Raw genomic sequence first — 23312 nt, 5'->3', positions numbered from 1 at the left:
TCACGGGGCAGCACGCAAGTAGACATAGAATCCACTTGAACTTCTGATCAGAAGCAGTGGACACAGTGATCAAAGGGTGGACTCTGAAGCCAGACTCCTTGAACTTGAACCTGAGCTCCTCCTCTTACTCAGTATATGACCTTCACTAGCTGTGCCTTGGTTTTCCCATCTATTAAATGGGGAGAGTAATTGTACTTACCCAAAGGATCACCTGGAGGATTAAATGAAATTACACAAGAAAAGCAATAGAGGGACTTCCCTGGTAGTCCAGTGGCTAAGACTCCCCACTCCCAATGCAGGGGGCCCAGATTTAATCCTTGGTCAGGGAACTAGATCCCACACATCACAACTACAAGTTCACATGCCACAACTAAAGATCCCTCATGCCACAGTGAAAATTGAAGATCTCATGTGCTATAACTAAGACTCAGTGAAGCCAAATAAATAAATACTAAAAAGAAAAGAAAGGGAAGAGAACGTGCTCATCATAAAGAGAGTAACTCAATAAACATTAACTATTGTTTTCATTGTTGATATTTGTATTCCTGTCACTGAAGAGGAGGGGTTATGGTTCCTTGCAGGCCTATAAGCTGCTCATTCTCCTATAACCCAAGATTGCATGAACATGCTTGTATGTTCTCATGGCTCTGTCTGCCTAGTGGCCTTCCACTCCTTCTTCTTCTGTTAAGAGCTCTGCTCCTCCATTTGCTACACAAGTAGGCACTTGACCCAGGCCTGGCCACTACAGGGAATGGCCCTATCCCCTAGCAACAATGACTGAACCAATCAGAATCCTTCCCTTGAGTTGATATATAGATCCTAGTAGAAAAACTATGATCATTCAAAAACTAAGATCATGGCATCTGGTCCCATAACTCCATGGCAAATAGATGGGGAAAAACTGGAAACAGTGACAGACTTTATTTTCTTGGGCTCCAAAATCATTGCAGATGGTGACTGCAGCCTTGAAATTAAACGATGCTTGCTCTTTGGAAGAAAAGCTATGACAAACCTAAACAGTGTATCAAAAAGCAGAGACATCACTTTGATGACAAAGGTCCACATAGTCAAAGTTATAGTTTTCCCAGTAATCATGTACAGATGTTAGAGTTGGACCATAAAGAAGGCTGAGCGCTAAAGAATTGATGCTTTCGAATTGTGGTGCTAGAGAAGACTCTTGAGAGTCTCTTGGACTGCAAAGAGATCCAACCAATCCTAAAGGAAATCAACCCTGAATATTCATTGGAAGGACTAATGCTGAAGCTTCAGCTTCAATACTTTGGCCACCTGATGTGAAGAACCTACTCATTGGAAAAGACCCTGAGGCTGGGAGGGCTTCCCTTGTAGCTCAGCTGGTAAAGAATCTGCCTGCAATGAGGGAGACCTGGGTTCGATCCCTGGGTTGGGAAGATCCCTGGAAAAGGGAAAGGCTACCCACTCCAGTATTCTAGCCTGGAGAATTTCAAGCACTGTATAGTCCATGGGGTCGCAAAGAGTCAGACACGACTGAGCAGCTTTCACTTTCACTGAGGCTGGGAAACATTCAGGGCAGGAGAAGCGACAACAGAGGATGAGATGGTAGGATGGCATCACTGACTCAATAGACATGAGTTTGAGCAAACTCCAGCAGATAGTGCAGAACAGGGAGGCCTGGTGTGCTGCAATCCCTGGGGTACCAAAGAGTTGGACATGACTTAGTGACTGAACAACAACTTTCTGTTTGGCTGGCTAAGCTAGGGCAGTGGACAGCCAGTTCCTCAGAAGGACAGAGAGGAGAGACAAGCTGTGATGGAGACAGATGGAGCATCTCCCTGGTTTCTCATCCTACAATTCCATGAACTGCCCAGGATCCATTCAAGTCCTTTTCTGGTTTAAGTCACTTTGAATAGACCTTTTGTCACTTGTTTCCGAAAAAGCCAGGTCCAATTATACAGGCCCTAACCAAGATACAGTCTGAGCTGGCCATGGGCAAGGCAGGGCAGCAGCAGTATTGAGGCTGCTCCTGTGTGTTCTAGCACAATCTTTGTCATCTGGGCTACAAAGGACAGTCTGCAAAGCATGTTCTCAAGAATCATCCTGATCCCGTGGTCTTCAGACACTGCCTCCCGGAGCCCTGGGAGCCTGCAGAGACACCTCCAAGAACACCCATGGAGAGACTTTCCTGGTGGTCCAGTGGTTAAGAGTCTACCTTCCAATGAAGAGGACATGGGTTCAATCCCTGGTCAGGGAACTAAGATCCCACAGGCTGCAGGGCAACTAAGCCTGAGTACCACAACTGGAGAAAGCTGGCACACCACAGCGAAGACCCAGTGCAGCCAAAAGAAAAACAAAAACACCCGTGGAACAAAGGGCAGTAAGGAGGGCAACAAGATTCTAGGTAACTGCTGCAAATTCAACCACAGTGGTTCTGTTTCAAATGCTTATGTATCGGGATTCTGCTGCCTCCAAAGATGTGAAATACCTCATTCTAATGGATGCTCAAAAGAGCATTAAGAGGTAACTAAGGCTGATGTGTCTATCTCCATTCTCCAAAACAGAAAAGCGAGGCCCAGAATGGGGAAGTGAGGAGACCAAGGTCACAGAGCTGACTTGCTCTGTCAGAGCAAAGACTTGAATGCAGGCAGGGCTCTGGACTCACAGGTGGAATGAATTCCACTGCACCAGGCTGCCTGCGAAAATCTATCATCTCCCACACTTCCTGTGTCCTCTGGTAAACTGATGGCGGTTAATATCTTCTAGTACGTGCGTGCTAAGTCACTTCAGTCATGTCCAACTCTGTGACCCCATGGAACAGAGCCTGCCAGGCTCCTCTGTCCATGGGATTCTTCAGGCAAGAATACTGGAGTGGGTTGCCATTTCCTCCTCCAGGGGATCTTCCTCACCCAGGGATTGAACCGGAGACTCTTGCGTCTCCTGCATTGGCAGGCACGTTCTTTACCGCTAGCGCCATCTGGTTCTAGAATATCACCTTTCTCAGCTCTGACCCCTCCAAGGATCACTCTGAACCTGGCTCCTTAGAGGGCTTCCAGAAGCTCAAGGAACCTGTGTAGTAAATGTTATGAACCAAACTCGACCTTCCTCTCCACCATACACACATACACCCAGTTCCCCTTCTCCCCACCCATTTGCCCAAACGTCAGGCAAAGCCCAGCAGGCCGCCTCCCAGGAACTCGTAATCCACCTCCTCTGTCCAAGCTGTGCTGTGACTGCAGACAGAGGATTCCTTGTTCCCAGTGCTTCCTGCCCAGAGACCTCCGTGGGGCCCGTGCGCTGGCCGGAAAGAGCCAAATCGTTCCTTTCAACTGGAGCAAAAGCCACCTGAATCCCTGCCACCCCTGGGAGCAACATTCTCCCAGCTCTGCTTGGCATTTATTCTATCTGCCCTGGTCTGCCCAGCCCCACCTCAACACGCACAGCCGCTGCTGCCTACACACATACTCACACACACACACACAGGAGTTCCCCTAGGGTACAAAGGTGCCTCACGTCTAATCAAAAATCAAAACCAGAGTGTGACGTCCCTGGTGGTCCAGTGGTTAGGACTCCGTGCTTCCACTGCAGGAGGCGTGGGTCTGATCCCCAGTTGGGGAACTATGATCCTGCATGCCGCATGTGTGAGGCCAGAAAACACAAAAAGAAAACAGAGGATTCTAGAATGACAACATCATAACCCTGACAGTTGCGCCTTACTAATAACCCCACAATGACATCTGCCTATTACTTTGCAATCTCCCCGACCAGTATAACTTCTTGGCTCAGTTCCCTCTCCACGGCCTCACCCTGCCAGAGTCACCAGGAGATGGAAAGGGGCTCTGACACCCCCCAGGCCAGTAGTTTGTGAAGTACTTGCACAGAGTTCAGGACAGTTCCATGGCATTGTCGGAGGGCTGCTAGAGGCTGAGGAATTAGCCAGTTAAGAGTGCCCCAGGCTCACCCCAACTTTGACCATGGCTGCAACTCCTATACTGTTTTGTACAGTGAGATTCTTAGGGGTTCACTTGAAAAGGAGATTTCACTGCTGGAAGATTTGAAAGCAACTCTTTCATCCTGACTCCTCCTCTGCCCTACCCTGACAATGTATATATGACCCCAAGGCCAACAGAGAGGGAGGTAGCTGCCCAAGGTCACGTAGGAATCAGTGGCAGAACCAGAATGAAAACACTCCCTTCTGAATCTAGTCTACAAACTCCGAGCAGTTAAGCAAAAGAAAACCAGGGCGGATCTGGCTTCTAGGTCCAAGGTCACTCGCCCCCAGGCATGGTGGACAGATAAGTGGTTTGGGCAAAGCATGGGGCATAACACAGAGGCACTTAACGAATACCCATTTCAGTCCCTTCCTCAAAACAAGCTCAAACCAGAGAGAACTCTCAACACTGCCCGCCCCCGCCCCCGTTTTTCAAGCCCACGGGGAATCTGTGGCCTAGACAAACTCTCCCACCTCCCCAGCAGTAAAATACATTAAAATAGCCTGAGGGCTGAAAGGTCAATTTGTCCAACCTGAGCAGAGGAGGCTGGGCCTCTGGAACACTCACCCAGGCTCGGACCACACCAGCTCCCTGGGCGGAAGGACGGCAGTCAGGCACCTAGAAGGAGCAGACAGTGTTAGCGCCTCCGAGCTGAGTGCATGGACCCAGCATGGAGTTGGAAACTGAGAGGCTGGCATTTGACTCTCTGAGGAACCTTTAGGAAGTTGCTGAACCTGTTACACAGAAAGGCCCGTGTGACTCTGCGGAGCCAAAGGGAAAGTAATAAATATGAAACTGGAGCGGCCTGCAGGGGCCAGGCCAAGAAGGGCCTCGAAGGGTAAGGTAAAGAATTCAGTCTCGAGAGTCTAAGAGCAAGCGGGAAACCATTGACCTGCAGGGTTGAAAATGGACTGAAAACAGGCAAGAGTAGCTTTAAGCGTGTGAGTTGGAGGCTGCTGTGGTTGTCTGGGGGCACATGATAAGGACCCAGGCTGGGGTGGGGACAGCAGACCTGGAACCCAGTGGCTGGATTCCAGAGCTCTTTGAACAGTGGTAGCACTAGTGGTAAAGAACCTGCCTGCCAATGCAGGAGACCTAAGAAACTCGGGCTCAATCTCCGGGTTGGGAAGATCCCCTGGAGGAGGAAATGGCATCCCACTCCAATATTCTTGCCTGGAGAATCCCATGGACAGAGGAGCCTGGCAGGCTACAGTCCATAGGGTCACAAAGAGTCGGATAAGACTGAAGCGACTGAGCACACATGCACACATGCATTCCCAGAAATCACTGGTGGACCAGATCTGGGGGGATAAGGAAGACAGAGGGCTGCCTACTCCTCAGGTACCCCTTTCACAGCAGTCCCCTGGTCTCCACCCGGCACGAAACATAGCCATTGTTCTTTCAACTTGGCCTATCCTTACCTCAGTTTCCCCATCTGTAAAATAAACATGGTTGGACTCAGGGGTCCCTAAGGTCTTTATAGCATTAATATCCTGTTCTGGGCTAATTCATTCAGTTTTGTCTTTTTTTTTTAATATTTACTTATTTGGCTGCATTGGGTCTTAGTTGTGGCAATGTGGAATCTTCATCGCATTACGTGGGATCTTTTGTTGTGATGCATGGGCTCAGAGCATTGCAAGGTGGATTCTTAACCACTGGACCACCAGAGAAGTCCCCACTCACAGGGTATTGAAGCCCCCTTTTAATCATCTTTCAGCCCCAACTGCAGGTCTGGCCTAGTACACGATGGGCAGAATTACTGGAGGAGAAACGTCGGGTCCCCTGCCTTCACACACTCAGAACAGTAACCTCCAGGTTGGATGAGATGTTTCTGCTTCACATAGAAAATAAGAATCAAGCAAATGGGAGGATCAGACTGGCTGAGGTTGAGATAGCAGGAGCAGGTGCCTTGTTCCTGCTCCCCCACCCAAGAGGCCTCAGGTCAGGGGTACTGCGGTTATAACATCTGTCACCCAGTAGCTCACAACCTGTTTCCCCATCTACTGTTTCCCGAAGTCCAGTTGGGAGATCAGCTACCAAGGGGCCTGGGAGGCAGTGCAGTGCAGTGGTTTAAACTGGGACTCTGCAGCTGGACTGATCCCTGGGTCAGGAAGATCCCCTGGAGAAGGGTACGGTAACCCATTCCCTATTCTTGCCTGGAGAATCCCATGGACAGAGGAGCCTGGTGGGCTACAGTTCATGGGGTCGCAAAGAGTTGGACACGACTGAGCGACTAACACTTTTACCTCCTGCAGCCATGCAGACCTGGTTTGAATTCTGGCTTTACCACTCTCCAGCAAAGTGGCCGGGGGCAAGTCACTTCTCTGAGCCTCATTTCCTCATATGGAAAACAGGAGTAAGAGCGTCCGCTTCCAGGGCTAAAGGGAGGATTCAGTGAGGAACTCATCTCAGTTCCTTATCACAACAACCCAGGAGATAGCAGCCACCATTTCCAGATATGGACCCTGGGACCCCAGAAGGTGAAAGGACTCACTGAAGACCATTAGAGAATCCATGCAGGAATGAGACCCAGAGTTCAGGTTCTTACCCTCCAGGTTATACACTACTCACCATTTGGGTTCCTCCCTGTGGCTCAGATGGTAAAGAATCTGCCTGCAATGCAGGAGACCGAGGTTCAATCCCTGGGTGGGGAAGATCCCCTAGAGAAGGAAATGGCTACCCACTCCAATATTCTTGCCTGGAGAATTCCATGGACAGAGGAGCCTGGGGGGCTACAGTCCATGGGATCCCAGAGAGTTGGACACAACTGAGCGACTAACACTTACTTTTTAGATGAAGATGTTGAGACTAAACATTACAATGACTTGACCAAAGCCATAGAGGGAACTCATGGTAGAAGAGGGATTTGAACCCAGGCCTTCTTGATGATAAAGTCCCTGATCTCCCCTACGGTTATCCAGAAAGTAGATATGATGGTAGAAGAAAGCAGAAGCTTCAGATTTCAGAGCCCTTTAAACCTGGAACAGGGACAAATGCAAACCAGGCAGATGGAGTGAGGGTGGTGATGAAGCTACCTTGAGAGGAAACCAGAAGGAGCTGGTGAAACAAAAGCCTCTTTCTCAGCAGCCCTCACCAGGGACCAGGCAGGAGAGGAGGGGCTGACAAGCAGGGCCATCCGTCCCGCCAGGGCTGAGCCGAGGGCCGGATCTAAACAAACAGACACAGTTCCAGCTTGGCCACCAGCTTGTTGGCCAATCCTGGAGAGGTCTCAGACACACACACACACACTAAGGTCTCCATTTCTTTAACTCAAGAAGGAGACAGTATACTGAATGGTGTCGAGATCCCTTCCAGCTACGGAAGACTAGTCATAACCACTCCTCATGAATGCCACTCCAGCTCAGGTTGTGCCCCCACAAACCCCCAAAGGGGGCCTCTTAACAGTGGCTCCAATATTTCCACAACAGGCATGGGAAGCTTTGCATTCAGCCTCTGACGATATAGCCTGATCACTTTCCCTCACCTTTCTCATCTGTAAAATGGGCTCATATCTTCGGCCTGATCACCAACAGAACCCGAAGAACCAAGGAGCTTCCCCAAAGTCTAGCAATCCCTGAAGGTACTGAACAAAGCATCCCCGCAGTGCCCATCCCAAGTCCCACCCTCAAGCTCTTTTAACTTCTTTCCCTCTGGCCCCTGTCCCATCTGGACCAAAGGAAAAACCGAATCCAAGCTCATGGATGCAACAGCAGTAGCAACAGCCCCGATAACTAGCAGTAGAAGGAACCACTGTCCCAGCTAAGACTCGACTGTGCATATGTGCCAGGCACTGTGCTGGCACAAGAGCTGTACCTGGATTCTATCTCAGGTAATCCCCTCCATCAATGAGGTAAATCTCACCCTCAGTCTAGATTTACAGATGATAGACTAAGGTTCAACCAAGTGAAGTGACCTGCCCAAGGTCACACTCAGAGCAAGTGAGTAGCATGGCCACGAAGATATAGGCTCCTCATTTGACACTAGAAGTCCTGATCTTATCCTTGAGGCTATGGAGTTATTCAGGGTAACATTCCACCATGGGGTGTAGACCCAGATACAGGGGGGCAGTGAATAAGGGGATATCTGGCTTTTACTCTCACCCCAAACCTCCCCAAGTAACTAATTTTTGCAGTTTTGTATTATTATTCCGACATGCCCAACTCGACACTAAGGCTAGAACAGTTTTTATCCAATCAAAATATAATGCAAGCCAAATATGTAATTTAAAATTTACCAGTAGCCACATTCAAAAGAGTACAAAGGAATGGGTAAAATTAATTTTAATGGTATATTTATTTAACAATATCAAAAGTATTTTTGAGGGAATCCCCTGGCAGTCCAGTAGTTAGGACTCTGAGTTACCACTGCTTAGGGCCCTGGTTCAATCCCTAATTAAAGAACTAAGATCCCACAAGTCGTGTGATGCAGCCCTTCTCCCCCAAAAAAACCCCTAAGTATTACTGAAATATTTTACAATCTTTTTTTTCATACTAAATCTTCTAAATCCAGTGTATACCCGATGCTAAATTTTCATGAGATATTTAGAGTCTCTTAACCTTTACAATTGAAAAAGTGTTTTCACAAACCTAAGTTCACAAACAGACACAGATGTTTTCCAATAACTGGAGTAGTCTGGTTAAATTTTAAGTTATTTAAAATTAAATAAGATTGGGAATTCCTTGATGGTCCAGTGGCTAAGACTCCACGCTCCCAGTACAGGGTGGTCCAGGTTCCATCCCTGGTCAGGATACTAGATCCTCCATGGTGCAACCAAGAGTTCGGAAGCCTCAACTAAAGATACCTACACGCCACAACTAAGACCCGGCACAGTCAAATAAATGAATATTTTTGAATTAAATACGATTACAAATTCAGTTCCTCAGTGGCACTAGCCACATTTCAAGTGTTATGTAGCCACATGGGGCCAGTGGCTACTGTATGGGACAGCAAAGTTCTAACAGTCAAGTCCTAGAGGGTGGGGCTGGTGGCCTCCATGCCCCTAAGCCAGAGCTGGGCCTCCTAAAGTAAAGTTGAATGTCAATAGAATGGGATTTACTCATTCCAACCCCCTACAGAACCTGATATTAGTATCAACCTTGGGTGCCTTTATACTCACAGGTGACAAAGGGATCTGTGTGCTCCGAGGATGGCATGGGGGCTCAGAGAGATGGTCGACCAGCCCAAAGTCACTCAGCTTTGACCCACAGACCGTCTGACTTGGAAGTCTAAGCTCTGTCCCAAAAGCCTGGCAGGGGCCTGGTCTCAGGCACAGGCTTCTAGAGGAATAAATAAGCCTTTACCACTAAATCCCCCCACTCCGCAAGTCTAGTGGCAAAATATGTGCTCAGTCGCTCAGTCATGTCTGAACTCTTTACAGCCCCATGGACTGCAGACCAGCAGGGTCCTCTGTCCATAGGATTTTCCAGGCAACAACACTGGAGTGGGTTGCCCTTTTCTTCTCCAGGGGATCTCCCCAACTCAGGGATCGAACCCAAGTCTCCTGCATTGGCAGGTGAGTTCTTTACCACTGAGCCACTAAGGAAGCCCAGAGAGTGTCCCCTAACAGGAGTTAAGGGTTAAAGGAGAGGAAGCAGTGTGGGCTGCATTAGGTGGTGGTCCGGTATGTGGGGCTTAGGCCACTAGGGTACTGTTCCCTCCCGCCCTCCCACCCTTACCCGGCAGGAGGCAAAGTCAGCAAGGTCCACTGGCTGCTTGTCCTCTGGGTTGGGTCCCCCGAGGCTAGCTGCCATGCCCTCCCTGACATCTTGCCCAAGAACACTCACCCAGAGGCCCCTGGACTAGGGCCCAGAGTCTGTACTCACCTCCCAGGGTCACCTCAGCTGGAGTCCAGGGAAAGGGTCCAAGAGGCAGTCCACCCCCACCCCCAGGAGGAGGGAGGAGCAGGCCCAGGAGGCAGATTCCAGAGGAGGGAAAGGGTGGCAGGGATAGGGCAGAAGAACCTGGGTGGTTCCACCCGTCTCTTGGGGAGCACAGCTAACACTCAGCCCCCTCCCTTCAGCCTAACTGGGCGAAACTCTCACCAGTTATTAGGTTTAACAATTAACTCTGGTTTCTACTTCAGCAGGAGGCAGTTCCAACAGAAAGTCCCATCTGGGGTAGGGGGACTTGTAAGGGGATAGAGAGGAAGGGGCTGGAGTTAAAGGGAGAAAGGGGTGGTTAGTAAGGCCACCCACCTCCTCCTTCCCATTCTACCAGTGTGGGGCAACTAGAGGGGGATGGCGTAAGTTCCATAAGGTCAGGGGCAGTGCCTGGCACATAGTAGGTCCTCAATAAATTTTTAAAAAAATATTTCTTTATTTGGCTGTGTCAGGTCTTAGCTGCGACACGTGGGATCTTTGTGGCAGGTGGGCTGTCTATTTGTGGTAGGCCAGCTCAGTTACCCACCTCCACTACCCCTCTCGCATGTGGGATCTTTGTTCCCCAACTAGGGATTGAACCCACGCCCCTTGCCTTGGGAGGCAGATTCTTAACCACTGGACCACCAGGGAAGTCCCTCAATAAATATTTTTAATGAACAAATAAAGGAGTGGGGTGATAAAGGAGAAGTGTGTGTGTGTGCACTCAGTCGTGTCTGACTCTCTGCGACCCTACGGACTGTAGCCTGCCAGGCTCCTCTGTCCATGGGATTTTCCAGGCAAGAATACTGGAATAGGTTGCCCTTTCCTCTTCCAAGGGATCTTCCCCACCCAGGATGGAACCCTCATCTCTTCGTCTTCTGCTTTGGCAGACAGGTTCTTTACCAGTTGAGCCACCCAGGAAGCCCCAGGTGGAGGAAGGCAAAAGTTGACTTGTCCTGGATCCTTGCTGAGACCAAGCTGGGCTGAGGACCGGGAGGGCAGTCACCCAGAACATGCCAGGAAATGGCTCTGAAGTCCCCCAGCCCTGGCGCTGCCCTTCCGAGCTGTGACCTTTGTAGTGCTCACTCTTCTCCATAAACAAGGGGTGACGGATAACACTACGGTGTCATATACAGGGCTATGTGGGGCCAGGCCCAAGCTGCTGCTGTGCCCTGTGCCGCTGTGACACAGTCATGTCTCCGGCTGCCTGGCAACAGCCTCTTCTTCTCAGGCCACCCCCTGAACTCCCCCACATCCCAATATTCCCCTGGATCCCACCTATGTGGCCTTTTTTCCTTTCCGGGAAGAAGGAAAACCCGGGATGATGACAGTTCTAGCCCACTCACATCCCACCCACCTGGGATCACACACACACCCTAGCAACAGACTGCTCTCATCTGGAGTTCGCTTGTCATTTATACACCCCTCCTTGGGCCCCCTCCTCACCCTCTTCCCCGCATCCCCTAACCCAGGCCTACAAAGGACCACAGCCCACCCCAGCCTGGTATGGAACTCACTGTGGCCAGTTCCCTGGGCGTTCTTGGGTAGGGGCTCCCCCTTCTGGACCGCTGCTTCCGGTCTGTGTACCGAGGAAGTGAGAGGGGTGGACCAAGAGATCGCTTCCCCTGATATTCAGAGTTCCTGACATTTCTGGGATCAATTTGAGTTTTAACTTCAGACAGACCAGCGTTCAGACCTTGGCTAGGTAAACAGGCAGCCTTGATGTTACGAGACAGACTCTGAGACAGGACTGCAGAGCCCCGGAGCACCAGTTCACCCCTGACTATTCTCAGCTCAAGCCTGGGCAGTGGGACAAAGGGCCTCCATGCTCACTGGGCCCTCCTACCTCCTCCATAAGGTCCCCACTTCCCTTTCCTGCCCCACCTTTCCAGTCTTCTCTCTGTCGTTCTCAGTAGCAGCATCAGGAGTGATCACTCCCCCAGTTTCTTCTTGGTAAGACAGAGCTTGAAGCTCATGCTCTGGGGCATTGACCCTAAGGCCCTTTTTTTAAAAAAACAATTTTTATTTAAAAAAAAAACAAAAAAACATTTATTTACTTGGCTGTGTCAGGTCCTAGCTTCAGCACATGGGATCTTGCTTGCATCATTGAGGTGCACAGACTCTCTAGTTGTGGCATGTGGAGGCTTAGTTGCTCTATGGCATGTGGGATTTTAGTCCCCCAGTCGGGGATCAAACCTGCGTCCCTTGCATTGCAAAGCAGATTCTTAACCACTGGGTCACCAGATAACGTGGAGATTCTAGAGTCGCTTCTGCTTCCACTCCACCCTTTTCTGCTTCCTTCTCACAACTCTCTGAACACGCGGCCCACTCTCCCATCTTTGGCCTGATGCTCGTCTCCTTGATCTCCCCAGGGAATAGCTGTCTCCCTGACCCCCTCCTGTCCCCTCCTGCTTCATCCCCTTTCAGCTCTGATGTTGCCTACAGCACGGAGCCTACACTGAACACTCACTCCTCAGCTCTCTCAGCCGTGTCTCTCTCAGACACTGCTTCCCAGAAGACAGTCTTACCGGCCCTGCTACATGACCTTTAGACCCTGCACACCAAGGACCCCTTGCAATGACTTTTCTCTGTCCCTCACCCTTGCCCCCTAGCACGGTGAGAACACAGTGGGTGCCTGCTGAAACAGCAAGGGTGATAACCATTAGCTAAAAAATAATGAATTATAATCTCTTATTGAGGGACTTCCCAGGTGCTCCAGTGGCTAAGACGCTGTGCTCCCAAAGCAGGGGGCCCTGGTTCGATCCTTGATCAGGAACTAGATCCCATGTCGAAACAAAGAGTTCGCACGCCAAAACTAAAGATCCCATATGCCACAACTGAGACCCAGCACAGCCAAATAAATAAATATATTTTTTAAATTGTTTACTGACCATTTATTCTTTACAATGCTCAGATCTCAGCATTTAACACACGTCATTTCAGCCCCCATTGTCTCAAGCCCACATTGTCATTCCTACTCCTTTGTTTTAAACTGAGGAAACTGAGGTTCAGAGAGGTGAAATGATTTGTCCGAGACCACGTGGTCAGGAAATGACAGAGTCAAGACTGGAATTTCAGTTCTTATCCACTACCCTACTTGGCCTCCCTCCAATCCACACGTAAAAGAGGGGATAAGTGAGAAGCTGTGACCGGAGAGTGCCAAGGTCATGGGGGCTCCAGAGAAACCAGTCCTTCCCCAGCGCCAGAGACAGATTCGGTAAATAAAACTACATAAACTTCTCTTAAGCACCTGCTCTGTGCAAAGCTCTGTGCTAGGTGCTGGCTGCACAGAAGGTTACATGAGCGATCTGGTGCCCACAATCTAACACGAGAGACAAGCCACGTGCCAGGATAAATCACAGAGCAAGCAGAACTTGTCCCCAGAGGGGAACAGATAAGGTACTAAGGGGAGGAGAGAAGGACAGACGTCACTGTGGGGGTGGGGATGAGAGGGCTCACGAGGCTTTGGGGGACAGAGGTTGGCATCTGAGTTGAGCCTGGACAAGGCAGGCAGGATTTCAACAGTGACTGGGGAAGGAGGTGGGCGGCATTCCTGGCAGAGATGAACCCAGGATGTTGGGGCAAAGACACAGGTAAGCACTGGGTGTGTCCCAGGAGCCACAGCGAATCCCCTCTACCAGCTCCTCCTCTTGGCACTGGGCCCAGGCATCCAGCCCTGAAGAGAGGTCACCATGAGTGTCCCCAGACTCACAGGCACCTGGTTGAATTTGATGAGTGGGCAGGGACAGGAAGAAAGGGCTGGGTGCCTGGACACATGGTCTGACAAGATGGGCTCAAGGGGCTAGAATCCAGGCTCTGCACAGAAGCCCTGGAGATGGGAGATGCTGAAGGAGGAGGTGGTCCCACCAGAAGTGGTTGAAGCTGGGAACGCAGCAAGGAAAGGAGCAAAGAATGTGAACTGGACCGCAGAAGACCTGGTTTCTAGAACCACAGATCAAAGCTGCGTGGGACCTGGGGCTTATCCGGTCCAGACCTCACTTTACAGCTGGGAAAACTGAGGCCTGGATAGGGGAAGAGCCGGGTTCGCAGTCCCCCAGCATCTTCACAGCAAAACCAGCCATGTGCTGAGAGGAGGGAGAAATCTGACTTCAACACCTCCCTCTGCCATGACCTCCTAGTGACCTTTCTCCAGTCCTTAGGCTCCCACTCAGTACAACAATCCTTGTCTCGGCGGTTCTAAACTTTTATGGGTCGTGACTCAAAGACTCATGTGGTGCCTAGGGGTCCTTTCTGAAGGACAAGGAACACTCTGAGAATTGTGCATACCATTTCAGCAGTTCACAAACATCTGAGAGCAGTGCTCTCCGGGGACAATCTGAGAACCCTCCGCGTCCCAGTCACCTCAACTGGAACCGATTAAAACGGGCTGATTCCAGGGCCGGAGCACAGGCTGCTGAGTCACAATGCTTTTTAGCTGTCTCACCTATTGAATGTAGAGAGGGCTCCATGGCTAGAAGTTTTAAAGCCACTGCTCATTAATCAAAGTCCCCTCTGGTTGAGCCACCTGCTCAAGCTGACCATGGTCAAAGTCAAGGTCATGGTGGGGGTGGGTGGAGGCCCAGCAAGTGGATTGCAGCTGGCCAGATTCTGAAGTGACCTTCTGAGATCCTCACTCTTGCCTGGGAGGCAGTCTGAACTCCTGGGCTGAACTTGGGCTGAGAGGAAGGTTTCTACCAATCTCAGCCGAAGGGCTCTTTTCCTCTCTCCAGATTCTTACTCTGGCCCTTGGCCAGGTCTGGCTCCCTTTCTTTTCCTTCTGAGAACAAGTGTGCTTTCCTGGCTTCAGCCTCTGCCCCCCTCCCCTCCATCACTGAGGCTGATAGAGGACCTCCAAGCCCCCAAGCACCCGTCCAAGCTTTGAAAGATGATAAGCTTATTTAACTGGGACACTCAGGAAAATCCGTGAAAAACTAAGAAAACCAGTGACAAAACAACATCTAAAGAAAAAGCCGGGACTTTTCTGGTGATCCAGTGGTTAAGACTCCCCATTCCAGTGCAGTGGGTGTGGGGTGTGGGTTCGATCCCTGACTGGGGAATGTAGGTCCCACATGCCTCAGGGTGCGGTCTAAAATTTTTTTAAATAAATAAAACGAAGTCTGGATTTTTTTTTCAATAGTTAATAAATACATAATTAAAAAGCCAATGCCCTCAGTCCTACCCTGTCACCTGCCCCTGATGCAGCATTTCTCCCGCAGGTGGGCAGCTGCCTAGAACCAGGGGCCGAGCACCTATAGGAAGGCTGGTCTCTCATGGGGTAACAGTACAAGCTTGAGAGGAAGCCTGGGGTGGAATCCATAGTCTCTGTTCTCCAGATTCGAGCAAGTGTGCATCCCTCTGCAGACACCTAAGTATCCTCCAAGGCTCCATCAGGACAGTATAGGAAAGGTTCAAGAGCACCCGTGGGCTTTGGATAGATCTGGGTTGAAACCCCAGGTGTGCCACTTGCTGGCTAAGGACTAGGTAGGACTTGGGCAAGTTATTAGCCTCCTTTAATAAAATGGGATCGTAATCCCTGCCTCACTGGGTAGCTGCAAGGATTAAAAGACATAAGGCGCATAAAGCGCTTAGCACGGGGCCTGGCACCTGGTGAGCCAATAAACAGAAGCACTTGTTTATCAGTCACCAGCCCGAGCCTCTAATGAGGAAGACTCTAAGCTTTCTAATTCTTAGGTCGCCTCAAGCAACCCCCAAGCCACCCACCAGAACTGGGTCTTTATCTTCAGACCTTTAATCTGGAGAGATGATGGGGGGAGAGAGGGAGGGAAAAAGGCAGGAGAAGGGAGTAAGAACAACTGCGAAAAGGGAGGAGGAAGGGAAAGGAAGTTCGAGGCTGAGGAGGGCCCTGGCTTCCCAGCTTGGGGGAAGGAAGATGACTTTGGGGAAACTGCCAAAACAGGATAAGCCTTCTCTCCTTTCCAGAGCCTTCCTCAGGCCGGCCAAGGCAAGGCTGAGAGGTACAAAGCCTGCTGAGAAACACCGCCCCGGCTATCAGTAGGGACATTGAAGCCTTGGGTTACCCCCAGGCTCTGGTTCCCCACGAGGCTGCTCCCTGCCCATGGCGGGCGGCCTCCACCCCCGGAGCAGGCAGAGATGGCCAGAGTCAGGCTGAGAGCAAAACGAATTGCCCATTGAGCCTGCGGAGGCAGCTCTTGTCCACTCAGGACTCAGGGACCCCCTTGCTGGGGATTCTGGTCCTAACTGAGCAAGACTCTCCCTGCTGGGTCCCCAAATCTGGGCCTTGTGTCACCCTCTCTCCAGGCTGCCACCTGCCCCAAGGTCCTGCTTCTGGGGCTAAAGTTGCAGCCAGGGAAAAAGGACCATTCACACTCTAAACAGAAACCACAAACAGGGTGTTCCAATCGCCCCTGACCAGCTGTGTGACCTTCAGGGGTGTCACTTCCCTCAGAGCCTGCTTCCCTTCTCTGGCTAATGAGGGCAATGGAGGACCAGCATCTCTAAGGTTCTCCTGACTCTGACAGCAGCTCTCCTGTTGGTAGGACACCTCGGAGCACAAACAGGCAATGAGGACTTGCCTCAGAAGAAGAGTGGGCCAGGCTGGGCTCTGATGAGAGTGCCATGGATGTGGCAATGGCCAAGGGTTATCATGGAGATGATGATTATAATTAAAAATCACAGCCACGAATTCAAAAGCAATTTACAAAGAGCTTTCTCATTATCCCCTGGGATTCACAATCTGGTGAGGTAGGTAGACCTGGATGATGACTATTCATGCTTGGCAGATAAGGAAAGTGACGCAAGATTTAGGTGATTTGTCCGGGCTACTAAGTGCAGAGAAGGGTGAGCCAGAGAGGAAGTAATAATTCCTGGGTGCCTGCTGTGTGCCACCTCACCAGGCTCACTCACCTCTGTTGTCTTTGGTTTTATTTTTTCAGTATATTTTAATTAATTTATTTGACAGTGCCGTGCCCTTGTTGCAGCACACGGGATCTTTAGTTTCGTCGGCATGTGGACTCTTAGTTGCAGCCTGTGGGATCTTAGTGCCCTGACCAAGGATCAAACCCAGGCCCCCTGCATTGGGAACTCAGTGTCTTAGCCACTGGACCACCAGGGAAGTCCCCACATCTGCTACCTTGACCATGTCTCACCACCACAACCCAGCACTCCAGGTGCTACCTTTCCCATTTCAGAGAAGACGACACTGAGGCTGAGAAAAAGCGTCATGGCTGTTCCATGGCAAAGCCTGGTTTGGGACCTGGGCTTGGGGGACCCCAAGGCCTGCATTCTTTTCCATCTTCCTATATGTACTGGGTTGAAGAGTGTTCCCCCCCCCCCACCACCAAATTCATGTCTTCAGAGAAGCTCAGAATGTGGCCTTGTTTGGAAACAGAGTCTTTGCAGATGCAATTAGTTAAAATAAAATGAGGTCATGCTGGCACTAAGCCCAAAAGACTGATGTCCTTAGAAAAGGAGATGACACAGAGGCACACCGGGAGGAAGGGGAGAAAGCCACATGACGAAGAGGCAGGTGCGGCTGCAAGCCAAGGAGCTCCACGGGTCACTGGCCACCACCCAGAAGTTAGGAGGGGGCACTGAACAGAGACCCCCTGCTAAGAGCTTTCAGATGAAACCAACACTGCCAATACCTTGCTTTCTAACTTGTAGTTCCACACTGCAAGAGAAAACATTTCTGCTTTTTTAAGCCACCCAGATTGTGGTATTTCATGAAGCAGCCCTAGGAAATTAATCCATGGTGAGTCCATTGAGCAGCAGACCTGGAATTCTTAAATTCCAGTTTTCAGATTCCCACTCACTAGGCAGCCTTGGAGGTGAATGGAGGCCTGGGGTCCTGAGAGGAGTCATTCTCATCTCTCCTTCCCCGCTCTGGTTCAGGCTGACCTGAAGTCCCCAGCCACCAGGCTTATTCCGTGTTCCAGGTCTCTATCCACCCCACCGGGCCCTTCCATCATGCAAATAAGCACCCTGTGAGCCCCAGGTGGACAATCCTCCCCCTCCACCCAAGCCAACCTCTCCCACCACCTGGAGAGCTGTGGTTTTGAAATGCAAATCTGATCCTTCCTGGCTAGCTTAGTCTTCTTCCCTGATTCCACCACCACCAGTAGGACTCAAGCTCTTCAGCCTCGGCCAGATCTGGCCTCAAACTTCCTCTTTATCTCCAGCCACTCACCGCACCTGTCCCCACCACTCACCACCTTCTGCTCCAACTGCATGGAACTCTTTGTATTTCCCTTAACAACCCACGATGCCTTTGCATGAACTGCTCCAGCTATCTGGAAAATAAAATCTAGCCCAAACACTGCCTTTTCCTCCATGAACAGCCATACCCTGACACCCTGTACATTGTACCATGGCATTGCACATTGCCCCACATACCCAGCCTGGGAACATGCTGCATTCATTTCTGTCTCTGTAGGCCTAGGGCCCAGTACAAAGGCATTCAAGAATGTTGAACTGTTGGGACTTCCCCGGTGGTCCAGTGGTTAAGAATCCGCCTTCCAAAAGTAAGGGATGCAACGAAGCCCAAACTCTGCCACTACTGAAGCCCACTCACTCTGAAGCCCTCAGGCCATAACTACAGAATTTGTGCACCATAATGAAAGATCCCATAGAACGCAACAATGATCCTGCATACTGCAAATAAGTCCCAATGCAAATTAATAAGTTAATTGATTTTTTATAATAAAAGAATGTATATTACTTCATTCTCAGAACAACCCAAAACTATTATTGATCCTATTTTATAGGTGAGGAAATGAAGAGATGAAGTCACTTGCCCAGGTCTACTCGACTAGTAGTATGTGGCAAAGACAGTGCTACATACTCTAGTGCCAGTGCTAGTAACCAATGCTAGGTATACATCCATCCTAATACCCTCATTTCACAGAAGAGGAAACAAGAAAGGAGAGTGACTTGCTCACAGTCATGTAATAAGACGTGGACCTAGATCTTTAGATCACTTATTCAGCATTCTTCTTGTCATTCTTGAAGGAACTTAACCCAGGAGGACACGGAAAACTGTGTCTTCTGAAGAGCTTTTTCCCACCTGCCCTAGAGCAGAGCCCAGCATGGATCTGGGCACACAGTAGGGTCTCAAATCTATGGTGACATAGCAGTGAAAAATAAGACAGATATATAAATCTACTTCAATAAAAAAATCTGAGGCCTGCTTAGATATTAAAAGATAAGGGCTTGAGAGGACACTTTCAGTTCAGTTCAGTCGCTCAGTCGTGTCCGACTCTTTGCAACCCCATGAATCGCAGCACGCCAGGCCTCCTTGTCCATCACCAACTCCTGGAGTTTACTCAAACCCATGACCATCGAGTCGGTGATGCACCATTTAATATGAGCACTGCATGTTCAGTTGCTCAGTTGTGTCCTACTCTTTTCGACCCCATGGACTGTTGCCCACCAGGCTCCTCTGTCCATGGGATTCTCTGGGCAAGAATACCAGAGTGGGTTTGCATGCCCTCCTCCAGGGGATCTTCTTGACCCAGGGATCAAGCCCACGTCTCCTGTGTCTCCTGCACTGGCAGGCAGATTCTTTACCACTGAGCCACCTGGGAAGCCCTAAGTATCATTTAATACCATCTTCCATTTTACAAAGTCATCCATTCAACAAATTTATCATACACGACTCATAAGCCAAACACTGTGTGGGACACTAGGAGGACTGAGAAGCAGGTTCCTGCCCAGATGGCATTCACAATCCAGCGAGGGGAGAGAGACAACCAACTAACAAGTTCAAGTATAATTACAAACTCTCACAAGCGCTAGGAAATACAGGAAGCTATAAGAATGTAAAACAGGAAAAACTGACTTGTCTTAGGGAGTTGCTGGGTGAAGGCTCCCCTGAGAAAGTGATTTTTGAACTGAAATCTCAAAAGCGGGAGTTAACCAAGACAAGAAGCAGAGGAAGAGTGTGGTAGATGGAGGGAACAGAAAGTGCAAAATCTCAAAGGCAAATGAGCTTCTGGTGCCTGGATGAACTAAAGGAAGGCCAGAGTGATGGTTTCTAGAGAGGTGGGCAGGGACTCAATCTTGCGGGTCCTGTAGATCAGCATAAGAAGTGGAGAAATGAAGCAGAGCAGGGAAAACCCCTTACCCAGAACCTGGCCCAGAGCAGACACTGTCAACGAGTCATCGCATTATTTGGTGAAGGGGCGATTTGTCCAGGATCACAAGAAGACCTGAGACTCGAAGCCAGAACCTCTACTAGCCAGGCTGTGGCTGTCAGCTATCTCAGGAAGGGGGCAGGAGATGCTTTCCAGGGTTTCCTCCCCCAGGAGGTTCCAGCTCCCTGTCTGCACCTCTCCTGAGCTCTGGTGTGCATCAGAATTACCTGTGTTTGTTAAAATATGGACTGCTGGGCACCACCCCGAGAGTTATTGACTCTGTATATCTGGTGGGAACCCAAGAATGTCTAACAGGATCCTAGGTCACCCTGCTGCTGCTTCTGGTGGGGTGACCATACTCTGAGAATCACTGCTCTAGACTGGAATATATGAGGGCAAGGAGGAGTGGTGAGTGAGACCCATGGCCAGGATATTTGGAGGATGTGTTGTGCTCAGTCGTGTCCGACTGTCTGTGACCCCATGGACAGTAGCCCACCAGGCTCCTCTCTCCATGGGATTCTCCAGGCAAGAATACTGCAGTGGGTTGCCATTTCCTCCTCCAGAGGATCTTCCCTACCCAGGGATCGAACCTGTGTCCTGCATTGGCAGGCAGATTCTTTACCCCTAGCACCACCTGGGAGGCCCCCATTTAGGGGCTGGAATGTGAGTAACAGTGAGACAAACTCCAGCACTCTGAGAAAGGGAAGGGGCCTCAAAGTCCCAGAATCCAGCCTAGTAGCTCCTTAGCTAGGGAAGCTGAGGCTTAGGGGGTTTAGACTCTTACATAAGAGAAGCTCAAAAAAATGTGTCAAGCGAATAGGTAAGTACATGAAAGGTTTGACCAAAGTCAAAAGGAGACCCCTGCACCAAATTCCAGGGCTCCTGAGCTGCAGACCAGCCTCTCCTGCCCTGGGAAAGAGGTTCAGGAAAGACGACAGCAGGCTCAGCTTACCCCCAACTTCTGCTGCCTTGGTGGGGAAACATTTTTTAAATTGCAGAAATCTGCTGTTGGGCCAATCCTATCACCCAGAGCCACCCTCCTTCTTTTCGCACTGCCAGCTCACTCCCTTTATACTTCAAATCCTGTGCACTTTATCCTGGCAAGCTGAGCAGCAGAGAGGGAGGTCAGGTTCTAGGGAAGAAGAACTGGAAGTGAAAGGTGAATTCTTACACTTGGATAGCCCTCTTTCAGAACACTTCCTTCCTCTTGGAAGGGTCTCCATTTCTATCCTCCTAGCTAGTCTAATCTCATGCTACCTACATTTCAGTACCAGCATCTGAAACCTGCAAACCCAGGGGTTAAATTTCCAAACCACCTTTTCACCCAGTTTTTCTAAAACAGGGTGGACCTGGATAGAATTTTTCTATCCTCTTCCAGTTGGCAGCAAAATGCCACTTCTCTTGCAAACCCACATGCACAGGCTCACTAACACAAAACAGCTATGTGTACATACATGGAAACAAATATACCAAAACTCATGGAAAAACACATACACATAGACATCAAGAGATGCCTTATCATTACTGTTCACTGGTAATGGACACCTGTGCCTTCAAACGCACAAGAAGCACACAGAGAGAACAGGCACACATGCACACATTTCCAAATGCCTGCGCTGCAGCAATTGATGGAGAAAGGAGTAAGACACACCCAGACACCTCTCTCTGAGTAGGTATCTCCTGAGGGGGGATTCCTTGGAGTAGGGGCACTGGCTCTTTAAGAGAGTGGATCTCCCTCCTCGCCTCAGGGCACCTAAGGTGCGGCTCTACCCCAGGGAGCAGGGAGGGGTGAGGGTGGGAGTGCTGCAGACCTGGTCCGGCCCGGTCTGCCTCTGGGCAACGGTCCCAGCGCCACTACAGGAAATGGATCCCTGAACCGCCCGGTCACCAACCTGGGGACCGCTGTCGCCACCGCCACCCGCACACACACACCCCCGGGCTCCAGGCAGGACACGCCCTCCGCTCCAGCACGGCCGGGCGCGCCAGCTCCGCTGTCACCCGGGCTCAATCCGGCCCCCCGGGCGTGGCCGCCCACCTGCCGGGGGAGTCTCGGCCCCGAGGGCACGCTCCCACCGCCGCCGCCGCCCTCTGCCCGGCCAGGTGCCCGGTTCCCGGCGACGGCGGCGCCTCGGCCGCCGCCCCCACCCTTTCCTCCCGGCTGTGTGCAGACAAAGCCGCGCACACGCACACCGGGGCTACGCGGGGCTACGCGGGTGCACACCCGCCCTCACACGCGCACACACGGGGACTCACACTGGCGCGCGCGCACACACACGCACACGGCCACAGGTTCCAATCACCAGCGAAGCCATCGGCACACACCCTCATCCAAATGTACACACACTCAGTTACACATTCAGACACACCCTCTCATAGACACATTCACGCCCAGACACACGCGCACACACACACCACCCGGACGCGCGGAGACACAGGGCACACACCCTCTCACACACGCACGCGCACACACCGACCATCCACTTGCACGGACCCACGGGCACACGCGCTCACACCCAACACACATCCGGCGACGAAGACCCCGACACACACACAGACGGGCTCCAGTACTGAGACGCACAAACCGAGGCCCGGGTCCCCCCAGCCCCGCCGGCTCTGGGCGCCCGCCGCCCGCCTCGGCGGTGTCCACCCGGCCCCCGGAGCCTACCCACCGGCCTGTCAGTTCTCCAGGATCCGGAATTGCGCTCAGAGCCCTCGGCGATTCCCCTCCCCACGCCCACCAGCCCAGACGCGGCGGGGTCCCCGGGGCCCCGAGTGGGCGACTAGAGCGGCTAACCTGGCTGCGGCGGCGCGGCTTCCGGGCGCTGTCTGTCCTCGGTCTGTGTGTCCGGCGGCCGCCCAGCGGGCTCCGAGGCGCACTGGAGCTGCGCACAAACGCCCCGCTCGCTCGCTAGCTCGCCCGCTCCCTCCCTCCCTCCCGCGGCGCAGCCCCCTCCCCGCCCGCCCCCCTCGCCCGGGCTCCCCCCTCCGCCCCGCCCCGGCCGGCTCCCCGCGAGGAAGCGCCGGCGATCCCGGCCGCCACGGGCGAGCGAGCGAGCGAGCAGCGGGAGGAGCGCCGCCGCGCGAGCAGCCCAAGCCGCCCGAGCCGGGGCCGCGCGTCGGGAGGAGCCGCGCCGGCCCCCGGGGAGGGGAGCAGGGGAGGGGGAGCTGAGCCCCGCGATCCAGCCTGGCGCTGATGGCCCGCCGCCCGCTTCCCCACGTGGGCCGGGCGCCTACCTGTGTCGCCGCGGAGCTCAGAGGCCGGGGCGAGCGGCAGGGCGACCCCGAGGAGACCCCACCCAGGGCCCCCGCGCCCTCCCCGTCCCAGCCTGGTGGGCTCGGGCCCCGCCCCCCGCCTCCTCCCGGTCCCCGCCAGCGCC

The 23312-nt window shown here is 51.7% G+C and overlaps 1 protein-coding gene across 2 annotated transcripts in view; it reads right to left on the bottom strand.

The window, feature by feature from the left end:
- The window catches only part of EPB41L1 (erythrocyte membrane protein band 4.1 like 1), a 135466-nt gene extending 112542 nt beyond the window's left edge, over window positions 1–22924 (bottom strand). Inside the window, exons 1-2 of one of the 2 annotated variants that reach the window (XM_043884367.1) lie at window positions 22730–22924; window positions 4533–4583 (exon numbers count right to left, since the gene is read on the bottom strand). The gene's annotated coding sequence lies outside the window, so the exon portion shown is untranslated. The remainder of the gene's footprint in view (window positions 1–4532; window positions 4584–22729) is intronic. The other variant, XM_043884369.1, reaches the window with a different exon arrangement.
- Window positions 22925–23312: the final 388 nt, after the last annotated feature.

Source organism: Cervus elaphus, chromosome 23 (assembly GCF_910594005.1).
Source record: "Cervus elaphus chromosome 23, mCerEla1.1, whole genome shotgun sequence".
Classification (NCBI taxonomy): Eukaryota; Metazoa; Chordata; class Mammalia; order Artiodactyla; family Cervidae; genus Cervus; species Cervus elaphus.
Note: the sequence above shows the minus strand (reverse complement) of the source record. Positions and strands in the feature narration are given on the sequence as shown.